Genomic DNA, 7627 nt, shown 5'->3' with positions numbered 1-7627 from the left:
GCCGGGCGGGATCCGCCTGAGGGGAGCGTGGTCCCCGCGCCCTGAGGGGAGCGCGCCGTGGCGCCCCCTCGGCCGGCCCTGTGGACACCGTGAGGAAACGGACCGGGTGTGGTTGTACCCGTATTGAAATGGGAGTGTTGTGTATCCGACTGCGAGGGCGAGACCTCCTGCAGCGTCCCCGGCTGACGCTGAGAAGGATGAACGTGGCTTTCGAACCGGGAGCTGGGGCATAAACCAGACGAAGCCTAGACGACACTGAGGGCAGGCGTCTCGCTTTGAGGAGAAACAGCTTTATCCAGCTGCAACCAGAACGGCCATGGACTCTCCTCTTTGACATAACTTCCCCCAGCCTGCTGCCGCTCTCCAGGCGTGCAGCATAAGGGTCAGGCACCTTGCGCCCTTTAGGGAGGATGAGGAGGGGCTGCTCGAGAAGAGCCTCCCCAGGAGATGTTCCCGTGAGTGATCGTGATCACTGAAAACGGATAGATGATCTGAGGCGAATTCTCACCTCTCTGGTATTGCAACTTGTTCAAAGTGGACTGAAAGTACGCAAGAATGTAATTTTACTAACATTTTTACTCAATGATCAAGCATTCGGGTTGCTCAGAGAGGTAGTAGATGCTCCATCCCTGGAAGTGTTCAAGGTCAGAGTGGACGGGGCTTGGAGCAACTTGGTCTGGTGGAAGGTGTCCCTACTCATGTTGGTGTTGGACTATATGGCCCTTAAAGGTCCCATCCAACCCGAACTATTCTGATTTGAATGTGGCTGCCTCTCATTTCTTTGGGGGTTATTTTGACTTTTAGGCTCTTACATAAAACATAGATATCCTTATTGCTGTTTCTGAGTGAGGGTGGTTGGAGGTGCTATATTTATTGCTAAACACACCAGTTTCCTATCTGTCTAGATAACACTGGGAGCAAGAAGTATTTAGCACAGTAGTATCTTGTAACCAGTTTTAGCTGCACATCCTGCAAAATGCTTAAGAAAAAACTTGGCACAAAAGTTACTTTTCAGCCTCCTCCAGTCCCTTGAGCTCAGGGCAGTTTGTGCAATTCATTCCAGTTCCTCCTTGTGTGAGACTTGTCTCCTTGGGTACCAAGAGTGGAAATACTTTCTTACTTCAGGATTCACTTATTTGCCTTTGAGGGATGAGAATCATTAGGTGAATTTCCATGTAGTGATTGCAAAAAGTCCACTGTCCACCTTTGATTTCCTCAGCCTGCTTGTCAGACACTGTGGATTTTCTCATGCTCAGCAGAACTTTTGTGTGCTTAACTTCAGCAAGTAAGAGGTTCCCAACGTGCCTAGGAGAGCAGTTAGGCACGTGCTTCAAAAAACAGCCCAGTGCTTTGTTATGAAAAGCTAAGGCCAACACTTCCTCTATCTCAAGGCCATTAGGAAATTCCTATGGACTTCTATGGAAGTAGGATGTGCCCTCTCCTCACTGCCAACTGCCTGTCTGGCAGAGGTTTTCCCAGGAAGGGCCATCTGCTGCATGTAATGAAATCGTCTCTCTTAAAAGTCAAACTGTTCAGTGATCAGACTCCCTATCCTGAGGTCACACTCCAAAACACCACCGAAGCCGTCGGCTGGCTTGCAGCTCCCAGCAACACGCACAAATTCAGCCTCCTTTGTCTCCAGCAGGGAGGCCCAGCCCAGGCCCAGCCTGTGCCAGAACGTCCACAAAGAGCTCGAGGGTAAGTGAGGGGTCGGGGTGTTTGGACTTTGAAAATGACTTGTCTGCTTTTTTCTCCTGTGAGCAAATAGAATGTGTATCATAAAAGACAAAGGAAGAAGAGCAAGTTACTTTATTATTAATGCACTACATGGATATAGTGATTTATACTGCTATTGACCAGGAAATGGGATTTATTATTTCCTTCTGCTAAAGAGGAGCCATTTTTACTTATCCTGATAGATTTTTTTTTTAAAAAACGTATTGCCTTTAGAATTCTGCTCACTGTTTCTGAAACTACACTCTGGTACTATTTCCACCAAGTCTCAGTAAGACAAAACTGCAAAAATTGTACGAAAGCAAGCTTCCTTCTCCAAAGAATGTGTAAGTGATACCAGGTATCCTGAAAACACATTTATCCACTCTAAATATTTATTGCATGGTCTAATACTCATTAGGTAAAAAGTTTCTCCATTCTTGAGAAAAAAATCTGGTCACTTGGTAGCAATAGATGATTCCCAGGCTTCATGAATTGCTCAGTCTGACAGGGTCAGATGCTTGACAGATGTTAAAAATAGATTAAAACAGATCAGTGTTAAGAGTTGTGCTGTGATTGCTTATTTTAATTACTCTATATTAAGGTGTTTGTTAGACATGTGCAGAGCCAGTCATTTATTATTCCATTTAGCTGATTAATTATGGCTGAGGTGTTTTTATACCGTAGTGCTGTTTACAGTGGGTACTGCACTAATCAAAAAGTTGTCAAAAAGCCTTGGATGTTGGCAGTTGAAGAACTGCAATATATCACAGAATTTTTGGCAAGGGCATATTTTCCAGACATCTGCTTTTTGAACAGCCACAACTTCACTGATGTTTTTCTTATCTAGACCTTGTTAATACAATAGATAGTGTGATAACTGGTTTAGATAACACAGTGTTTCTGTGGTTCTGGTTCGGTGCACTCTTTGACAAGTATGCTGCTCGAAATGTTCCATTTGGTTGTGGTATCTCGAAGGACTTAGAGAAGAATAATGTGGTTATAGTCGTTGTTTGTATTCCAGACAGAACTGAACCAGGCAGAACTCCTGTGAGGGGAAGAAACAAGTAGAAAATGCATCATTGTAAATCTGTGCACATGTGGGTTCTCATTACTACCCCATCAAATGTTTCACTCTGTAGTAGGCTCACTGCTGTAGAAATCCTTACTATAGCCCTGTGGTGAGCTGAGTTCACAAAGTCACAGTGAATTCTGGAATTCTGGTTTCTGTTCTCTTGAGGATTGTAACTTTTACAAGGTAACAGTTTAAGAATGTAACCATGATCACGACAGATTTGGAAAATGTTTTTATGGTGTTCCAAGTTGTATAGACCAGGAATGGTGGATCAGAAGTTTCATGTGGAACTTGATTCCACTAGTACTTATGGATGCACTGAGCTTAGAAGATTCACAATGCCAACGCTGATGAAACTTTTAACCAAAATCTTTTGAAATCCTTGATTTCTGTTAAAGGAAAAGCTTAAACAGAGAACATCAGAAAAAGCATTTAAACATAGCAAAACATTCATGGCAACCTTTTTGGAAAGATAAAGTTATATGTTTCAGATCATAAATCTGTTGTATCTATTTCCATACAGGGCATATAATACCTCATTTAAGAAATGTAAATTGGTATGTATTTATTGTATAACTGAAAAGTCTTATGTTTTGTTTTGCTTTGGAAGAAGAAAAATGTTAAACTTCAAAATATCTCTGTTGAGAGGTACCCTGCATGAGGAGTAAAAAAATGTGTATATTCGCAGATACAAAACAGTCAGCAGGGTGGGAATGGGGATTGGGTGGAATTATAGCTGTTGACTTCTTAGAGGAGCTAAACAAAACATATGCAAACCTCTGTAGGAAAGTTAAGACATATTTGAGAAATACTTCCAGGGGGAATGGCAAGGGAATTAGCATTAACCTTGCAACATAGCAGCATTTAAGCAGGACACTCAGATTTCACAGGTGACAGGATTTGTGTTATACATGCGGTGCTGTAGTTGGTCAATCTTGGGATCCTGCGGTTAGGGGAGATTCCTTTCTGCTTTTTTTATTGTTTCTGTTCCACTTTTGCTGCTTTCTGTTCCTTTAATCAATATTTCTTACATCCTGCTGTTCATACCAGCAAGCTTTCTGGTTGGATCTGTGTAATATATGACCATTTATGTTCGTCATCAAGACAGGTTCTGTGGTTATTGGTGGTTTGGTTTGGAGATACTTCATGTTCATCTTAAATGAAGTCTAATTATATTGACCAGCTTGCTCTGTGGTTTAGCTACCTGCCAGTAGAACATCTCTTAAAGGGATGTATGGTTATGTATATAGTAGGCTCAGGCAGGTGGAGAAGGAGCTTTTGCTAAAACCATTAGGATAGGATAGGATAGGATAGGATAGGATAGGATAGGACGTAATTGTGTTGCAAAAGAATAACTCCAGGTCCCAAAGTTCAGCCTGTGGAGTGGAGGCCATAGTAGGAAACTCAGCTGGCAGTTGGGGAGTTGTCTCTGACCAAGCTCAGATTAAAAAGCAAAGCACACAAGCACTGACTCTCTAAACAGGATCTGACTGCTGGAGAAGTGTTCGAAGAACAGGTGAGCAGACTGCATGTTGCTCACATCCTTCTCATGTGCACCTATGTAGAACGGAGAAAGGCTGACCTTTTTGTGTGTACAACTTTGGTGGAAGTTAATCCTCGATCACTTGCTCTGCCAGAATTGGTGTGGCCAGGGTCCATGTGCTCTGAGGCACATAGTGTTTCTGGAGCTCTCTCTTGTGTTTCAGGTATCCCAGAACCGCTGTCAGCTTGGTGTAAAGAACCCACAGTGTTGGTTGACAAAAGGCTATTTCCTAATGTGAACCACTGTGGCATTATCAGTGTCATTCCCCCTGTGTTCTGATGAGATATCTCCTGTGTGGGCTCACTCAGCCTCTCCCTTCCCACTCCTTTGGACTGGGTGGGCGTGAGGCAGGTCCTTGGCAGGACCTGCTCCGAGTGGCAGCTTTGGGGGGTCACAGCTTCACTCCCTCGAGGGGTGGGCATCGATCAGGTTCCATTGTGCCATGGGAATGTGTGGGACGGGCCACAGAGATAACGGGAGGCTATTCCTAGGTGGATGGACAGCTCTAGGAAGGTCAGGGATGAGCAAGTGCTGCTGAAAGATAGGAAGGAATCCAGCTGAAAAGGGTGCAGGCTGAGGAGGGCCTGAAAACAGAGATTACTCCATGAATAGATCATAAGTAAGAGAAAAATGTTTCAGAGAGGTCATAAAGGGGATTTTTCCACTGGCTCTAGAGGAGGTGAACCTCACAGAAAGGCACAAATTCACTCCTGGATTGCTAAAATGCATAAGCTTCCTGTCTAAATAATTTCTGTGAATATAAAATTGCTTAAAGGAAGATTTTCATTTTGGTTGTAACTTAATAAGGTAGGAAAAAAATGCGATGCAAGAGAGGAAATTTAATGGCCACTTCTTAAGTTTAATCATAAGTTTATACATTTTTGTCAGTTATTTTTTTTCTGACATTAGGAATAATCCCACAGGTCCTTCTGAAATCACTAGAAGTGGCCTTGTCTCCAAAACTACCTACTAAATATGAAACAATTTAAGTATTTTTCCTTCCATGTTAAAGTGTAATTTTTCAAAACTGTTTTGGTCTCCATTGAAATAAATGATCAAATATTGAACATCTCTAATAATATATAAAAATAAAGTTCAAATTGGGAAAAATGTTGTCATTTCAAGGAAAATAATTTTGAACAGTCAAATTTTATATTTAGAATTGCAATTTCAGGCAATATTTTCACTATGAATAGTGAATAGGCTTTTCACAACCAGTGTGAAATTATGACAAAGCATGAATTTTAAATGAAAAATCTTCTCTGAAAATTGACTTGAATTTGTTTTATTATATATTTGCCTTACAGAAACGCTGGGTGATTGTTTTAGTCATTTTGATGTTTTTCCCAGCCATTCTTTTGTTTAATATTATTTGAAACTGATTTTTTTTCACAAACACTGATAATTTCCTGCCATCAAAGGGTTTTGGTGAAGCAGCTGCATCTGCCTCTTGCTGTCTTGTTAATCTGACTATTGCAGGCTTGCATCAGTTCAATATTTCTCCTCAATCACACCCAAGCACAGTTGTCAGGTTACTGTTCTCACGCTACTCCCAGCTTTGTTCTCCCGTAATCTCAGTTCCCAGGCACTGAGCTCAGGCAGCAGCAGACCCTGCTGAGCACAAATGTGTTTCATTTGCCTCAAGGGCTACCATAAAATTTCCCCATGGTTCTGAGCAGTACAAAATGGAAAATTTGTTTACTGAAGATTAGAGAGCCAAACCAGGCATATTTCCTTCCATGACCTGCTCAAACCTGGTGTGTGAATTCCTCCTGTGTGGTTGCACTTCGGTGTCTCCTATTGTGAGGCAGGACCTGACTCAGCAAGTAATATCATTGGTTTCCAGAGTGAGAGTTGGGACAAGCAGCCACAACACTCTGACATGTTTAAATCTTCTCATGTCTTCTGCAAGCAGGTGTTCAACTCCCAGTTTATCAGGAAGTGAGTTAATTTTCAGGTTACTAGTCAACAGCTGATGGTAAATTATCATGGTCTCTTCCACTCCTCTTCCCTCTGAATTTCACTGTGCATCTTCTGTCACAAGTTTTCCTGACGAGCTGAGAGGGTATCATACTAAAAGTTCTCTTTCCAGTTGCTATCTAAATTCAGTAATTGAATTTTTAAAAAAACCTTAATACCTTCTATTTTCTTCCCAGATTTAAAAAAAATAATATCTGTCTTGGGTGGAAACCCATAGTTTATTGCAGTTTTCCTCCTGGAACATTATTTTACTTTCATTTCTGTGGTTGCATCTGACAGTGCACGGCAATCCAATATAATTTTCATATGGAAAATCTGACGGCTCTTTTCCCCTCAATGTCAAAGTGCAGCCAAATGGAGACAACGATAACTGTCTAGTACAATGGCTTTAGTAAAGGCTCTTCATTAGTCAATCTGCATTAAAAACATGTTGCCAAAGGTCTTTTCAGCTGGGGAAATTACCATGCTTCTAAAATAATTTACACTCTCCAAAAAAGAGGAAAGAGACATCTGGTCTTCCGAAAAGCAAAGATGAGAGCAGCGTTAAAAGAATGCAACAGGAAGCATTAGGCAAATGCATATTTAAGAGCAGAGGCTGAATGCTGGAGGGTAATTCCATGGTACGGTAATAAGATGGAGAAGAAAAGATTAATCTCTACTGCTCCATTTTTGTTCTGTTAAATATTTATATTCCTTAGAGTTGAAATGGAAAGCAGAGTGGGATCAGAAAGGCTGGTATGGTTGCACCATGTGCTGTTTGTCTGTGCTCCTTGCTGCATGGGGACACAAAAATGCTGCTAGCAAGAATTTTCTTGCTATTTTCTAAGTCTGCGAGAGACTTTCCTCTCTCACAAAAGAGATAGTAGCAGAGTTCTGTAAACAATGAAACACCTGCAACCTTGAAAAGTCTTGTTTATAGTACAGTAGAAAAATATTTTGACAATGGATGTTTTAGGATTTTAGCCAGTCATCCCCAAGGGGTGGCTGATCCTCGTCCAATTAGATTATGAAGAAAAAAGTCTATAAAAGAGTTTGTAAAGTAATTAAATAAATCAATGTTGCTGCACAATTCCTGCCTGCTGGATCTTCTCTCCTCCTCCCTATGGCTGCAGGACACAGTGATATACCCTAGGGCATTTTAATAGGTGCACAATGACTCAAACCATTTGTCACACATCTAATGTTGTGTCCTTCCTGTTAACCACCTTTGTTCCCTGCTTTTTGCCACCCAGGTGACTGTGGAAAAGGTGTTGGTGGCAGGTTTGCCCAAAGGGAACAAAGATGTCTCTCGTTACTTAGTGCTCTTTAAGGAGAGG

Source organism: Corvus kubaryi, unplaced genomic scaffold, assembly GCF_017639235.1.
Source record: "Corvus kubaryi isolate FWS band 111438036 unplaced genomic scaffold, C.kubaryi_AGA036_p1.0 37149, whole genome shotgun sequence".
Lineage (NCBI taxonomy): Eukaryota > Metazoa > Chordata > Aves > Passeriformes > Corvidae > Corvus > Corvus kubaryi.
Note: the sequence above shows the minus strand (reverse complement) of the source record.